This window comes from Macaca mulatta, chromosome 9 (genome assembly GCF_049350105.2).
Source record: "Macaca mulatta isolate MMU2019108-1 chromosome 9, T2T-MMU8v2.0, whole genome shotgun sequence".
NCBI classification, from domain to species: Eukaryota; Metazoa; Chordata; class Mammalia; order Primates; family Cercopithecidae; genus Macaca; species Macaca mulatta.
Window position 1 is genome coordinate 114,717,940 of NC_133414.1, and position 15,020 is coordinate 114,732,959.

A 15,020-nucleotide genomic window follows, 5' to 3' on the forward strand; every position below is an offset into this window, starting at 1 on the left:
AGCCGTGTGAACAGACAGGAGGCCAGGTTGGGGCGAAATCTGACTTGGGGCCTCCCAGCCTTGTGGGAGCCCATTGTGCTGAGCACGGTTCCCTCCTTATCTCGGTCTCGGCCAGAGTTGCCCTTCCTTCCTTCCTGGAGCCTGGTCTCCAGCTGATAGCTGCAACCCGGGGGGCCTCCCTCTCTGGCCAGCCCCATGCTGGATGCCTGCGGCTGAGGCCCTTCTTCCTGCCTCTCTTCCCTGGGGCCCAGGGAAGGGAAAGGAAGTCTTTTGCAGGCCTCTGCTGCCTGTCCAGGGGCCCCTGTAGCCCTCGGGAGAGACTGTGGCCACCCCAGAGGTCAGATCCGCTTCCTGCCAACCTCTCTTCCTCTGATAGAGGGGATGAGTGATGGGCAGGGCTGGAACTGGGCACCCTCCTCTGCCCTTAGTCCCAGGGCAGCTCTAGGGAATAGCTGCTGGCAGGAGATACTAGGGGGCTGGCAGCCCAAAGCAGGAACCTTGCCTGCCAGGGAGGAAATTGCTGTGCCTTGGGCTGAAAGGGAGGTCAATCATCCTGCAAGACCAGGGTGATCTAGCCTTCTTCTACGAAGTCTTTATTACACATTTGCTGTCTGACAAGCTTGGGCCCAGGGGGCCATCTTGGGTGCACAGGCTCTTCCTTTGGGAGAACATGAGTGAAACAATTACCTTTTAATAGTGTGTGTCTGGCTGTCGATGTGATTTGTTGGAAATGGCTGCTTCTCTGGATTCTAGCTCTAGTTGCTGATCATGGTTCCCAGAAATAGTAACACTTTAGTGCGCTACAAAAAAGACAGGTCCACAGGATCTGGGGTAGTTAGGGAGGGCATCTTGGAGGAGGAAGAACATGGCATTGACCTTCAGGACGCCTTAGAATTTTAATAAGCAGAGGAAGGAACTCAAGAAGATATAGCACAGGGGAGGCCTGGCTGGTTAAAGTTCAGGCTGCCTCCTGAGACCTGACTGGACTAGAGTTACTCTGGGAACAGGGCTGTGCTGAGAGTTGAGCTCTTTGGCAAAAGCCTGGAGAAGCCTCTACCGCCACCTCAGAGCAGCTTTTAACTCCGGCCTGTGGGTTTCTCCAGCCAGCTGCCCTGAAGTAGCTGGCTCGAGGCATCCTGATCATCCCCTGGCAGCAGCAGATGGCCACACCAAGGTCATACGACATATGGAAGCTCTCTACCTGTGAGTCTGGACCCTGTCCCAGGTCTACACTCCTTCCCATTCCCTGAGCTTGGCTTCTCGCTTTGGGCCTCCTTGGCACTGTTGGGAGGCCAAAGGTACTGGAAGGCCTATAACATGGAGATAGTCTCAGTCCAGATGGCTCTCTGCCTCTGGAAGCCTGGGGTTTCTAGGCAGAAGGGCACAAGCTCCTGCAGAGATACAACCTTCTTGCCCCTCTTGTGTATCTGGAACAGGCCTGAGATCTCACTCTCTGGCTTGGGAGCACTTCCAGCTACTGCACCCCTGGACATTGCAAGGGGGCACAAGGCTCTGGCCTCCTAGATATACACATAAGCCCAGACTCAGCCCACACCCTAACTGGGCAGTAGGGTATTGGTTCTGGTCCAGGGGGTCTCTGTAGACATAAGGCAGAGAGGTTGTGGCTTCTACCCTTTGGCTTGAGTTAGCTGAGATACAGAGAGATGGGTGGGAAAAGATTTGAGGTGCCGGGTTTGTCTCCCCTTCCTGAAGGTTTAGTGCCCAGTCAGGTCTCTGAAGCACCAGGATCTGCAGTCTGACGGGATTAGAATGTTTCCTCTGAGGCTGTCAGTGCTGGTTACCAATTTGTTAGCAATTGGTTGAGAAATGGTTTCTCCTCCTCCTTTGCCAAGAACATTCTCCAACACACCCCTTAAGCCTGTCAGACTCAAGCTTCCTGTTATCTCAGGATCGATCATGATGGACTCAGTTCAGTTCAGTGAGCGTGATGTTAATATCTGTGCTGCCCACTCTGGGACCTGACCCCATTTCAGATACACCACATGGATTGCAACTGAGAAAGCTGACCCAAAATGTGCTGGCACCACTGTTTGCTCCACTCCCTGTGCGGGGGCAGCCAGCGTGGGCCATATTTTGTCTGCTGGTCTGATTTCCCCTTAGTCAGGACTTCTGGGCCAGGAAACTCTTATGCATGGGTCTTCCTGGGTTTGTCTGTGGTCTGAGGAAGATACAGAGCTAGATCAGAGGCTCAGAGCAGCTGATCAAGCCTGGGCATTAGCAGCTGGGTGCCGGCCTACTTGGGGGCATCAAGCACTTGCTCTTTTCACACTTCAGCAGCAGCTAAAACATTATTAGTGCTTATTCTGTGCTAGGTAATGTGCCAGTTACTATCTGCTGCCATTCATTTATCTCATCCTCATAGCCATCCTGTGGTCGATAATCTTACATATCCCCCTTTAATGGATGAGGTACAGAGAGGCTAATAAGTATTTTGTCCAAGGTTAGAAAGAGGTTGCGCTTACTTACAGCCATCTATCAGCCATTAAAATGGATGTAATCTTCCTTACCCTATTCTCAGGGACCCCATGGGGGACACATCAGACTGTGTTTCCGAGAAAATAATGACCCTTACTGGTAGAATTCATCTAACTAGTTGCAGCATGAATCGGGACCTCTCACATGGCACCAAGGACAAAGCCAAAGCCTCATGTTAGAAGCCTATTGGGCTTATTTAACTAAACTGTAGGGGAGTTAAATAACTCCTAGGAGATGCCATGAGCCTCGGTGATTCCAAATCCCAGAAATAACAAGCTATGTCATAATTGGCTCATTTATACCAAAATTATTTTGTGACACAAGGCCTTATTTTCTTCATGTACAGAAACTAAAACAACCCTATCTCTGGCCCCTCTACCACCTCAGGGCAAGGGGATTTCTTTCCATTTCGAGGGTCTATTTCTTCCTTTCCAGAAAGGCAGGCCCCCTGGGTAACCTGCTCCTCTCCTACTCTTCGTTGCCAGCCCTCCTCCCACTGCCTTCCCAGAAGGAGAGTCCTTGGCCCTCTTCAGGGCTTCTTCAGCATTTCACAACCCTTGCATTCCAGCCATGAAATTTGTATCTGGCTTTTCCCAAGATGATCAGTTGAGAAAAGCCTCCTTCAGCTTGCTGGCGCCTCCCTTCCCACTGCCTGCTCGGGTGAGTTTGGGAAGGATGGGAAGCAGCTCCTTTGTGCCGCATGAGGACAGCCTGGCTTAAAGACTGTGCCTGCCAACATCTGTAGGGATTTGAGGAGGGAAAAGTTCCTGGGCATCCTCTCTGAGGTCACCTGGTCAGCGTGAACTACGGAGTCTGGTCTCTCTACAGTGCACAGTGCGGTCAGGTGAATTGTGTGTAGAGGTTTTCTTGTCTTTCTGTCTTTTTTTTTTTTTTTTTTGACACAGGATCTCCTTCTGTCACACAGGCTGGAATGTGGTGGCAAGATCATAGCTCACTGCAGCCTTGAGCTCCTGGCCTCAAGTGATCCTCTTCCCACCTTGGCCTCCCAAAATGCTAGGACTACAGGCATGAGCCGCCATACCTGGCCTGTATTTCTCTAAACTGTTGCTCAGATGCTGGGAACCTGCATCAGTATTCTAGGACCACCTCCTCCCTCAGCAAGTGACTTACCACCTGAGGCTGGGGACCCTTAGGGAGCACTCTGAGTTGTGCCCTCCCAGAGGGGGACAGGGCACATGCACGTGTGCACACTTACGTTAGAGGGGAAAAGTTCCTGACTCTGGGAGAAGCACTTTGTAGTTGAGGCACCTCTAAAAAGCGAACTCACCATCACTGCTGAGATTCTCAGTCTTCTAGAATCACACCAGCAACTTTCAAGACCTGTAAAAAAAATTTTTTTGCCTTAATTTCCTGGACAATTAAGATTCTGTATCACGAATTCCTCTGCTGTAACATTCTCATTTGCAACACCTCCCCAACATACACACACACACATATACATAGATTTCTCCGTGCTCTTATGAGTGTCTCTGCACCTGTCTGTTTGGCCTTTGATTGGGGTGACTTTGCTGCCTCTAATTCCCATCTTGAATACCTTGTAACCTGGTCAGGGAGTCATCCTTTCGAGAAAATTGTGTTTTGTTTTGCTCAGCCTATGAGGTCCATGAAGATTAATTAGAAGAAGAAAATATCTCGTTTGCATCCAACCTACCAGTGAATTGGGGTGAAGGAAGGTGAGTTTCCATCTGGGGGAAACAGCTGGGCTGTGGCTGGTGCCGCTCGCACGAAGGGCAGTATTGGGTAACCCTGCTTCAAGGGGTCTCTCCTGGCAGCGCAGTGGCCAGCCTGGAGCCCTCTCTGTCACGTTGGCTTCCCTCACACTCCCACACTGGGGAAGTACAGTTGTTAGCACTGGAAAGAAAGCCCAGAAAGAAACAGCCCTTCTCTTAGGGCCCCAGCCAGACTCTGCAGGGCTGATGAGAGGAACAGCCTAGGCCTCTCTGCTCTCTGCTTCCTGGACAGCAGGCTCCTTTTTGCCTCCCTCACAGTGATCCGTGTTGTCATGCCAAGTACCTTTACAGGACTTTCTCAGAAATACACATTTCAAAGGGCAGAGCAAGGGGCTCCACAGCAAGTCTGGCATGGGTAAATTTCTGTTTTAACTCCGTTCTTTGCTCCACTTCCCCAAAGAGATGAAGCCACGGCCATTGTTAACACCCCAACTTCAGAATTCCTCGCTGGTGCTTGAATTCTCAGTCCAAACGCTGCATCCCCCTCCCTTGAGTTGCACAATCAGGAGTATTTTTATCACCCATCCTTGATCCTCGGTGTCACCCAACACTTCAGCAGTGAGTCACTTCTCCAGGGAGGGGAAAAGGAAGGCTCAAAGGTAAGAGCTAGAGAAAGGAAATGACTCAGTGTCTCAGAAAAAGGAAAGCTGGGGTTCTGGGTAGAGCAAGCTCATTCAGGAGAGTAGGGGTACTAATCTCCCACCCAAGTTAGAGGGCAGGGCTGGGGATGGCGGCCCCTCATGCCCAGAGGAGTTAATAGTTGACTAGGAAATCCCCTAACCTTGATGCAGATTTTACTCACCCTGACTTCTTTAGCCATACTCTGTCACACCATTTCATGATCAGATTTTACCTTTGGGATATTCCCAATGAAAATATTGTGCCTTTTTTTTTTTTTTTTTTTTTTTTTTTTTGAGACGAGGCGAAATCTTACTCTGTCGCTTAGACTGGAGTGCAGTGGCACAGTCTCAGCTTACTGCAACCACTGCCTTCCGTGTTCAAGCGATTCTCCTGCCTCAGCCCTCAGCCTCCTGAGTAGCTGGGATTATAAGCACACACCACCATGCCGAGCTAATTTTTGTATTTTTAGTACAGATGGATTTTCACCATGTTGGTCAGGCTGGTCTCGAACTCCTGACCTCGTGATCCGCCCGCCTCGGCCTCCCAAAGTGCTGGAATTACAGGCATGAGCCACTGTGCCCTGCCAAATACTGCATTTCTAAACTGAGTGTGGTGGCTCATACCTGTAATCCCAGCACTCTGGGAGGCTGAGGCAGAAAATCTCTAGAGTCCAGGAGTTCGAGACCAGCCTGGGCAACATGGCAAAACCCCATCTCTACAAAAAATACAAAAAATTAGCCAGGTGTGGTGGCACGTGCCTGTAGTCCCAGCTACTCAGGAGGCTGAGGTGGGAGGATCACCTGGACCTGGGAGGTTGAGGCTGCAGTGAACCGTGATCACACCACTGCACTCCATCCTGAGACCCTGTCTCAAAACAAAAAAAGAAAATACTGTATTTTGTCATTTGGTTATTGGTGTTTACTATTCACCTTTTATGGCCTTTTACTCCTGTATTGTCCTTATGAGAAAATTTGTCAGAATTACCAGGTTATACAGCCTTGTGCTTAACAAGAACTTTAGAGGTGAGCTGGTCCCCTCTCCCTCCATCCCACACCCACACCCTTTTCCAGTTCTGCCTTAAAGGGAGACCTGCAGGTGGTTCTTTCTCTGGAAAGTTCAGAGCTTTCGTCAGCAATCAGAAAGCAAAAGGAAGAATCTCCCAGGCAAGGGGCAGAAGCTAGAGGTTGGGCTGGGCTCAGCAGGCCAAATCCACTTCACTTGTGAATAGTTGCCAAGCTTGATGCCCTGGTTCCTGTTCCTGGGCGTCCCCAAGGAGAAGGCTCCAAGTCGTGTGGCCACTGCAGACGTCATGACTCATAGGACTGGGATTGTGGCTAAAAGGAGTCTCAATGGTTCAGCTCCTCTCCTTTCCACCCCTGCTGCCACTGACTGAATGGGACCAATACCCTTTAGGCGAATGTGGAAAAAGTAAGACTTTTCCATTCAGAGAGACCAGGGTGGAGGGGAAGCATGGTTGAGACTCTGTTGGTCTGTTATGTGTAGGTAGGGTGATCAGGGCATGTACTATCAACTGTACAGTACTAGAAATCAGGAATCTACCTTGACACTGGAAGGAGAGGGTTTATTAGGATCTATAAAAAGTCACCTCATGCAGTGAGAAATACAAATATAGAATGCATTATATAGACAGGTGGTAAAGATGAAATAGGTCAATTTAGATCAATTGCACCTCTAAACCAGCCCATAAACCACCCCTTGGTGTGGTGCTCTCAATATAGAAGGAATCCTGGGCTGGTCCTTGTGGCTGAGTGGGCAGTTTTTATTGTACATCACCTTGTGCCAGGCCTTGCGTTGTGGGATGCCCTTGTTCCTGTCTTGTGACTTAGACCACTGAGACTTAACGAGGTTATAGAACTTATCTAGCATCAGACTGCAGGGATTAAGTGTCAGCCAGGATTTGAACCTTGGGTGGTGTGACTCTAGATCTGAGCCTCTTCACTGAGTATTGCCTGTAAAAGAGGATAAAGGTGGAGGGATACATGCCAGTTCACCAGAAAACGTAACTGGAAACAGGGTCTTTGACACCTGCATGCCAGCGCACAGAGGAAAGGTGGTATTTTAGCTTGCCTGGAAACCCCTGAAGGTGGCAGTTCGGGAGAGACCGTTTAACTGAGAGAGGGATACTAAAAAATAAAGTGAAATCAGCTAGAGGATACACTCCATCCGAATAAGTGAGGAAGACATATGGGGGTAGGAAATGGATCCAACATGAGAAAGAGGCAAGGAGAATCCAGGGTGAAAGGGAGAATGATCCCAGATGACAACAGTATAGCAGGAATGGAAGGCAGCCAACTCAGGTGGGAGCAGGTTGGAAGGATCCTCTGGAGAAATGTCTCCAAGAAAATAAAATTGATAAATACTTGGTGTATTTGAATGGCTTGGGAGGAAGATGTGTGGACCATTGGTAAGAGTAATTTTTTTTTTTTTTTTTTTTTTTGAGACGTGGTCTGACTCTGTCACCTTGGTTGGCATGCGGTAGTGTGATCTCAACCTCTGCCTCCTGAGCTCAAGCGATCTTCCCTCCTCAGCCTCCTGAGTAGCTGGGACCACAAGCACACGCCACCATGCCCGGTTAATTTTTTGTACTTTTGGTAGAGATGGGGTTTTACTGCGTTGCCCAGGCTGGCCTTGAACTCCTGAGCTCAGGTGATTTTCCCACCCGGCCTCCCAAAGTGCTAGGATTATGGGCGTGAGCCGCCACGCCCAGCCAGTAATAGTAATTCTGATTTAATTGGTGATAAGCACATAGAAAACTAAGAGAGGTATTAAATCCAAGGAAAATAGAAAATTATGACAAAAGGAAAAGTATATTAATATAATACATGGCTCAGCTATAAACAGCATTGACATAGTCAAATAATTTAAACACTTAATACCAGTCCACACAAACTGACGGTGCAGTTATCCTGGAAAAGTGGGAAGGTGTATGGAAGAGAGCCAAAAGCTCATCTTCCATGGTGGGGAGTCAGTAGGTAAAGCCTGAAAAGGAAATACCAGGCCGGGCGCAGTGACTCATGCCTGTAATCCCAGCACTTTGAGAGGCTGAGGCTTGCAGATCACTTGAGGTCAGGAGTTTGAGACCAGCCTGGCCAACATGGTGAAACCCCGTCTCTACTAAAATACAAAAATTAGCTGGGCACGGTCACGCGCCTGTAATCCCAGCTACTCAGGAGGCTGAGGCAGGAGAATCGCTTAAATCCAGGAGGTGGAGGTTGCATGAGCCAAGATCTCGCCACTGTACTCCAGCCTAGGTGACAGAGCAAGACTCCGTTTCAAACAAAAAAAAAAAAAAAAGAAAAGAAAGAAAAAGAAAAGGAAACACCAGGAATTAAAAATAAAGTATATTTAAAATATCAAGGATGGGAGGCTGAGGTCAGGAGTTCAAGACCAGCCTGGCCAACATGGTAAAACCCCATCTCTACAAAAATACAAAACATTAGCCAGGCATGATGGTGGGTGCCTATACCCAGCTATTTGGGAGGCTGAGGCGGGAGAATCGCTTGAACCCAGGAGGTGGAGGGTGCAGTGAGCCAAGATGGCGCCATTGCACTCCAGCCTGGGCAATAGAGCGAGACTCCGTCTAAAAAAAAAAAAATTAAGGAAATATGAAAGAATCATCTACAGAGGTGACAGTTGTCTCTGAGGAGGGGAGCATGGGAAGACAGTGACTATTGTAACGACCCTCATGAAACCCTTTGACCCTTTAAACGCTAAAAAAGAAAAAAGAAAAAGGTATTGTATGAGCTGTTATAGTTTACTCTGCCCAGTGAAAAGAAAGGATGATGTATGCCAGGTAAAAAGCACACAGTTAGTGCCAAGGCAAGCCCAGGGGAACTTCAGCTTCCCTAGCCTCAGGCTGAGAGTTGAGGGTGAGCTGTGGAGAATCATCTGACAGCCCCCTGGAAAGCGTCTGTCTCAGGGGCACAGAAGATAATCGGGGGGAACTCGGCTGTGGACCCAATTCTGACCAGCGGGGAGTGTGAGCCCTGTGAGAAAGCAGCTTGGGCAGGCAGAGGTCAGGAGGGAAAACCCTGGGCCAGTAGTCCCCAGAGGAGGTCCCCGCAACATTTTAGGGGATTTTCTTGGGTGTTCAGTGAAAAGAGGGTTCTCTGGCTACAGTTGGAAAATGCTGGTTTACACAAAATGAAACCAGTACATTTTCCCTCTATCGTCCTCCTCAGAGTCCAAAATGCCAACATTTTGTGAATCTCTGATCTGCGATGGGGCATATTCCATCTACCCTTTGCCGTACCTGTTTTTCTAGAGGCTTCTCTTAAAATTCCATCAAATACCCTTTGGGAAGTCCTGCCCTGTCTTCCAGGAAGGCAGTTCTTTTAAGAATTCAAGGAAAAGATAGATGTGTCTTCATAGTCCTGAAAGCCTGGAAGAAAAGACCACTCAAAAGAGATGGGAGTTTCTTAAGGAGAAATATTATAATTACTCTTTTGCTGGTATCAAGGAGAACTGGGGTTTTGTCTCAGCTCTTTACTCATTGTTTGATCTTGGGCTAGTTATTTAAGTCTCTGAGTTTCAGTGTCTTTATCTGTAAAATGGGGAAAATAATGCCTCTTTATAGAGTTGTGATGGAAATGAAAGGAAGCAAACTATACAAAGGATTTAGCATGGGACCCAGTACCATAGTCTGTGCTCAATAAAAGATGTCTCTTATTATTGTGAATAGTCCCCTGAAAACCAAAAAGAGGTCTAATACCTCCAGGGACCAGCATAAGTCTGTAGAGAATACTTCACACAACTCAATTTGGAAGAATTTGAACAAATGCTAGAAGGAGAGAGATGTTATGTCAGCATAGACTTTAAAGAACAGGGTCAAGAACAGCTGAAACTCAAGAACTGAGTCTTGCAAAAAAAGTGCAATGAGCAGCAAAAAGGACTTTATTTTTGTACTTCTCTTTGGAGTAAGAAGAAGAAAACCTAGACCTAATTGTTTGGACAGAGTATCGTTTATCAGTGGCAGAGAGAAAGCAAAATTTACTCAAGTTCTTATATGGTTCCATATTGAAACAAATGGTTTTATCAGACCAGGAAGGGTCCCACAGGCATTGACAAGAGAGTTGAATCTATTATTTCAGCTCTCCTGGCTCACATGTATTGTGCCTCCAGAACACCAGGAGAATTGGCAGGCAAGAGTCGTGAAGCTGGTGTCAGCAATCTTTGAGGGAATGGGAGAGAGGTGTTGGCAGACTGGAAGTACTCAGAAGTTGCAAGATGCAAAAAGCATCTTGCACTCTCTAGACTAGTGAGCGTGGTGTCACTCTCAGCGAAAATTCTGAACTAGATTATTCAGCAAGTAGGCTGTGAACACTCCAAGGGAAAGAGCGAGTCCTGAGAGTCAGAAAGAGCCAGGCTTGCCAGACCATCCTCATTGCCTTTTTATTTATTTATTTTTAATTTTTTCCAAAGACCCCTAAGTAGACTCAACATTGTCATTGCCTAAAAAGAAATGCTTACCTGGCTGGGCGTAGTGGTTCACACCTGTAATCCCAGCACTTTGGGAGGCCGAGGCGGGCGGATCACTTGAGGTCAGGAGTTCGAGACCAGCCTGGCCAATATGGTAAAATCCTGTCTCTACTAAAAATACAAAAATTAGCAGGGTGTGGTGGTGGGTGCCTGTAACCCTAGCTGCTTGGGAGGCTGAGGCAGGAGAATTGCTTGAACCTGGGAGGCAGAGGTTGCAGTGAGCCGAGATCGCACCATTGCACTCCAGCCTGGGCATCACAGCGAGACTCTGTCTCAAAAAAAAAAAAAAAGAAAAAAAGAAAGAAAGAAAAAAGAGGCCGGGCGCGGTGGCTCAAGCCTGTAATCCCAGCACTTTGGGAGGCCGAGACGGGCGGATCACGAGGCCAGGAGATCGAGAGACGATCCCGGCTAACACGGTGAAACCCCGTCTCTACTAAAAAATACAAAAAAAACTAGCCGGGCGAGGTGGCGGGCGCCTGTAGTCCCAGCTACTCGGGAGGCTGAGGCAGGAGAACGGCGTAAACCCGGGAGGCGGAGCTTGCAGTGAGCTGAGATCCGGCCACTGCACTCCAGCCTGGGTGACAGAGCAAGACTCCGTCTCAAAAAAAAAAAAAAAAAGAAAAAAGAAAAAAGAAATGCTTACCTGCCCAAGCAGATAAAGGAAGTACTGCAGACCATATATAGGCGGGGTTTAGCAAGATGTTTTGAGAACATTCTGACAGCATTATAGGCAAGACAGAAATGTCCGGAGAACATCCAGGAGGGTGAGGGCTATGGTGATGGGAAGGTTGGGTTGATTTATAACTGGTTGGATGGGCATACCCAAAGAGTAATGATGTCAGTCCATCAGCCTGTCTGCCTAGCCCTTTCCTGTTTACTTTTTAATCAAAGCCTGGGATGAGAACATCGATGACGAATTTATCAGTTTTGTCAGTGATCTGAAGTCAGGAAGGAATGCCAATATGAAGAATGCCAGAGTCAGGTTTCAGAAATACCCGAACTGCCGGAACACTAGCCAGATAGTGCAGAGTTCTTCTGTTCCTAGCTCCGTGTAATCAGCCGGACATACTAGTTGGGGGACATACTAGACAGGGGACGTACTAGATGGGGGAGAACGGGTCCCAGGGCAGCCCATGGGATAAAGCCCGAGGAAGATTTCATTGACAGGAGTGCAGTGTGAGCTGGTAGTATGAGGAGGTTACAAATAATAGATAATTCGATGACAGTTTTAATAGAAATAAAATGTCCCAAACAAGAGAGATCATAGTCCCTCTGTGATCTGCACTGGTGAGGTCACATACTATGTTTACTGCCACACACGACACTTCACTTCTGGATGGGACACTCAAACTGACAGGTTAGAATGAGCCCAGGGGAGGTGACTTGAATGGATGGAGAATTTCAGAATCTTATCAAGAATCTAGTTAAAAGTTAGAGCCACAGATAGTAGAAAAAGAAACTTGGTGGGAAGTGAGAGCAGCCTCAGGGGTTGGAAAGGCTGTTATGGGAAGATGGATTCAGCTCACTCTGGGCAACTTGAAGAACAGTGGTTTGAGAATTGCAGGAAGGCAGTTTGTGCTCTGTAGAAGGAAGAGAGCCCTGGCATCACCTCCCTCCATAGAGCAAAGGCCTCAGTGTTCTTTTGGACTATAGTTGGGCCTTTCCAGAGCACCAGTGGTTGACCAAAGCCTGCAGGGTCCTCTCAAGGAGTCAGGAGCACTTTCAAGCCCCATCTCAGAAGTACTCTCTCCCAAGCTCTGGGCAAGAACCTTTGTTTAGCAGGGAACTGGCCTGGCCAGAGGCAGTTGGATTCTGGGCCCAGGATAAAGGCAAACAAGTTTTCGTTAAGCCATTGACATTTTTACAGGAGGAGCAGATAGACTTTTAGAGGCAGCCAGCTAACGTCAACACATTAATACACTTGTCAGATGTATTATGAGCACCTACTACATCCCAGGCACTATTAGATGCCTCATCTGAGTCATCCCATTTAGTCATAATGACCTATTGTTATTTATTCTTGTTAAGAGGATACCAAAGCTCAGAGAGAAGTTAAACCCAATGTCACATAAAACTGGAACCCAGAACTTAAGCTGTTAGCCACTCTGCCTCCTGGAGCACAGCCTTGGCCCTGTGCCTCTGGCAGTCACCAGCGGGTATGAGCTGTGCCTCCCTGTGAGCCCCTCTCCCTTCCAGCCCCCAAAGCCATGCCTTCCCCTCCACTGGGAACTCAGGGAGAAAACAGCCCAGCTGAAAAACTAGGCCATGCTGCCGAGCACACTACTCATTTTTTTATGACTAAGATGAAGCTGACAACCATGCAAAACATTGCAAACCTGTGTCGGCTGCAGATTTAATACCTAACCCAGCCCACACAAATAATTCATGCTTCTGCATCAATGTCCAGAAGAAACAAATCAGCAAAAAGCTGGGTTCTTGTGTGTGTGTGTGTGTATGTGTGTGCGCGTGCACGTGTGTGTGTCTGTGTATGTGTTGTGTGTAGCAGCCGCGTTTCCATCAAAGCAGCATGCCGGAAATACCCAAGCTCCAGGACTGCAGATCTAGCATTTTGCAATTTCTTTTTCTCTTAAAAGATTAAAGTATGGTTTCAAATGATGGAAGGTTGGTGGGAGGTGTAAATGTGGGCACTTGTCACATTAATTCTTCAGATGATTAAGTTCTTTTCCATTTCTTTAAAGCTGTTTGCAGTTGGGTTTGATGTCCTGGTTCTGGGTGAGTGTGTTGTGGCAGTTACCAAGGTGACTTTAGCTGACTTTCAACAATTTATTTTTCCCTCCAGCTTGAGACGTCTGTAGCCCTGTATGCTGTTGATTGTTTTCTGCAAGCCCCCACCCCACCTCCCATTGCTATTCATCAGCATTTTTGCCTGCACCATAGAGGCTGGGATCCTCTAGCAGGCCCCGCCTGGACAAGCTAGGCCTCAGCCCCTTTCAGGAGGACGGTAGTGTGTTTGGAGACAGGAACCGGTGGTAAGAGATGGCACAGGGGAGTGATTGTGAGAGTCACCCCCTGGTTCTTTTGCTTAAACTCACTCTGAGCCCTTTGGCTTGTCACCTCACCTCTGTGAGCCTCAGTTACCTCCACTGTGAAAGAAGGCTTGACAGCGCAGCCTACCTTGTGCTCGCTGGGAGGAATCAGCGAGTGAACCTATGGCCTTAGCAGAGGGTTGGCACAGAGTAAGGGCACAGGAAACATGGCTCAGGAAACACTGCTTCCTGAGTTCTGCTCTTGTTTGGGCCCTGAGGGCACCCTGTGTCTCCACTGAGTCCTCACCTGTTGCTGCTGCCTCCCTCTGAAGGAAGGGAGGTGCAGTGCCCTGGTGGAAGGGAAAGAGAGTTGGTCGGAAGTCTGAGGCTTCGATCAGAAGTCTGACGCACGGTGAGCGGGGACGCGTCACCCGCTCTCTTTTGTAAAGGAAAGAGGTAGATTAAACAACCTCAGAGTTTCCTTCCAGTCCTGAATACTGTGACCCTCTTGGCCATAGCATTTGTCTCCTTCACAGATCTTGTGCAAGGGTGAAGCCAGGGGAAAAGGCAGTTTTAGAGCTGGCTTTAGGAAGGCAGAGGAAGGGACCGCTTTGTGAAGGAACAGTCAGATCCGGGGGTGAGTCCTCACAAAGACAAGGCCAGCAGGCAGGCACGGCCCGTGACCTCAGGGGCATGTCTAACCCACTGCCGCCGCAGGGCCGTCCTCTGTCTTTTGCCTGTGGACCCTATACCTTCCCCTGGGGAGGTGCCCCGCCTGTCAGGGTGCCACCCTGGCTGCAGGCCCCAGCACCTAGCCCCGCAGGGTGTAAGGAGGTTGGGCCTGCCTCTCAGTGGCTGTCCAGCTGTCATCCTGGGTGGCTTCTGCCTGCCACTTGAATGATAAATAACTGGAGCTTCTCACCCAGTTTTTGATGGACACTTGGGGAATTGTTCTGAGATTCACAGCCCAAACCAGGATCCGGCCTTTTGAATAGAATCAGTGGGTAACTCTTATTTCTGGCTGAGGCAGATTTGAGAGGTTGTCAGTGGGGGCAGCTGAATTTGAAAGAGCAAATCTTAGAATGCAAAGGGACCCTGTGACCCAGCCGTGGGCCTCACTGTTGGTGGGAAGCAAGCAGGAGGGAGTGTGAGGCAGCAGTGACAGCTCACCATGCCAAGGCCACAGTCAGGAGGAATCTGGTACAGGCTCCTGGGGCCTTAAAGCCCAGCAGGGCAGGAGCCCGGTTCTGCTTTCCAGCCAATCCCACTGGTCCGACTCCTAAGAGCCCAGCTTGTACTCAGCAGCACAGATTGTATCACCCTCTGGTTAGATGAAGGGTGTGAATGTCCCTGCAGCTCCTGGCTGTTGGCGGAATGTACATCCTCAGAGCCTTCAGGGTCAGCTGGACAGAAACTCTTGGAGCTGCGCATCTCATGGTGCTCAGAGTTAGGGCTCGGAGGCTCCAGGGCAGGAGAGGAAGGGCTCCCAGAAGCTCCTGCTGATCACAGGAAAAGACAAGGCACTGTGCCATATACTTTAATACAGAATGTTGGGGTCGGGCACAGTGGCTCACGCCTGTAATCCCAGCACTTTGGGAGGCCGAGGCGGGCGGATCACCTGAGGTCAGGAGTTCAAAACCAGCCTTGCCAGCGTGGTGAAACCCTG

General features: G+C 48.9%; 1 protein-coding gene and 2 long non-coding RNA genes across 9 annotated transcripts in view; all 3 read left to right on the forward strand.

The window, feature by feature from the left end:
* SUFU (SUFU negative regulator of hedgehog signaling) overlaps positions 1–15,020 on the forward strand; it is a 134,231-nt gene that overhangs the window by 100,106 nt on the left and 19,105 nt on the right.
* LOC144331313 (uncharacterized) lies at positions 5,133–7,238 on the forward strand. Its single transcript, XR_013398364.1, has 2 exons — positions 5,133–5,266; positions 5,647–7,238. It is a non-coding gene; the product is annotated as an uncharacterized LOC144331313 (long non-coding RNA).
* LOC144331307 (uncharacterized) lies at positions 10,242–14,939 on the forward strand. 2 transcript variants are annotated; one of them, XR_013398356.1, is made up of 3 exons: positions 10,242–10,683; positions 11,001–13,932; positions 14,072–14,939. It is a non-coding gene; the product is annotated as an uncharacterized LOC144331307 (long non-coding RNA). The 2 variants fall into 2 exon arrangements; XR_013398357.1 differs by having other exon boundaries at positions 10,250–10,683; positions 10,994–13,932; positions 14,072–14,938.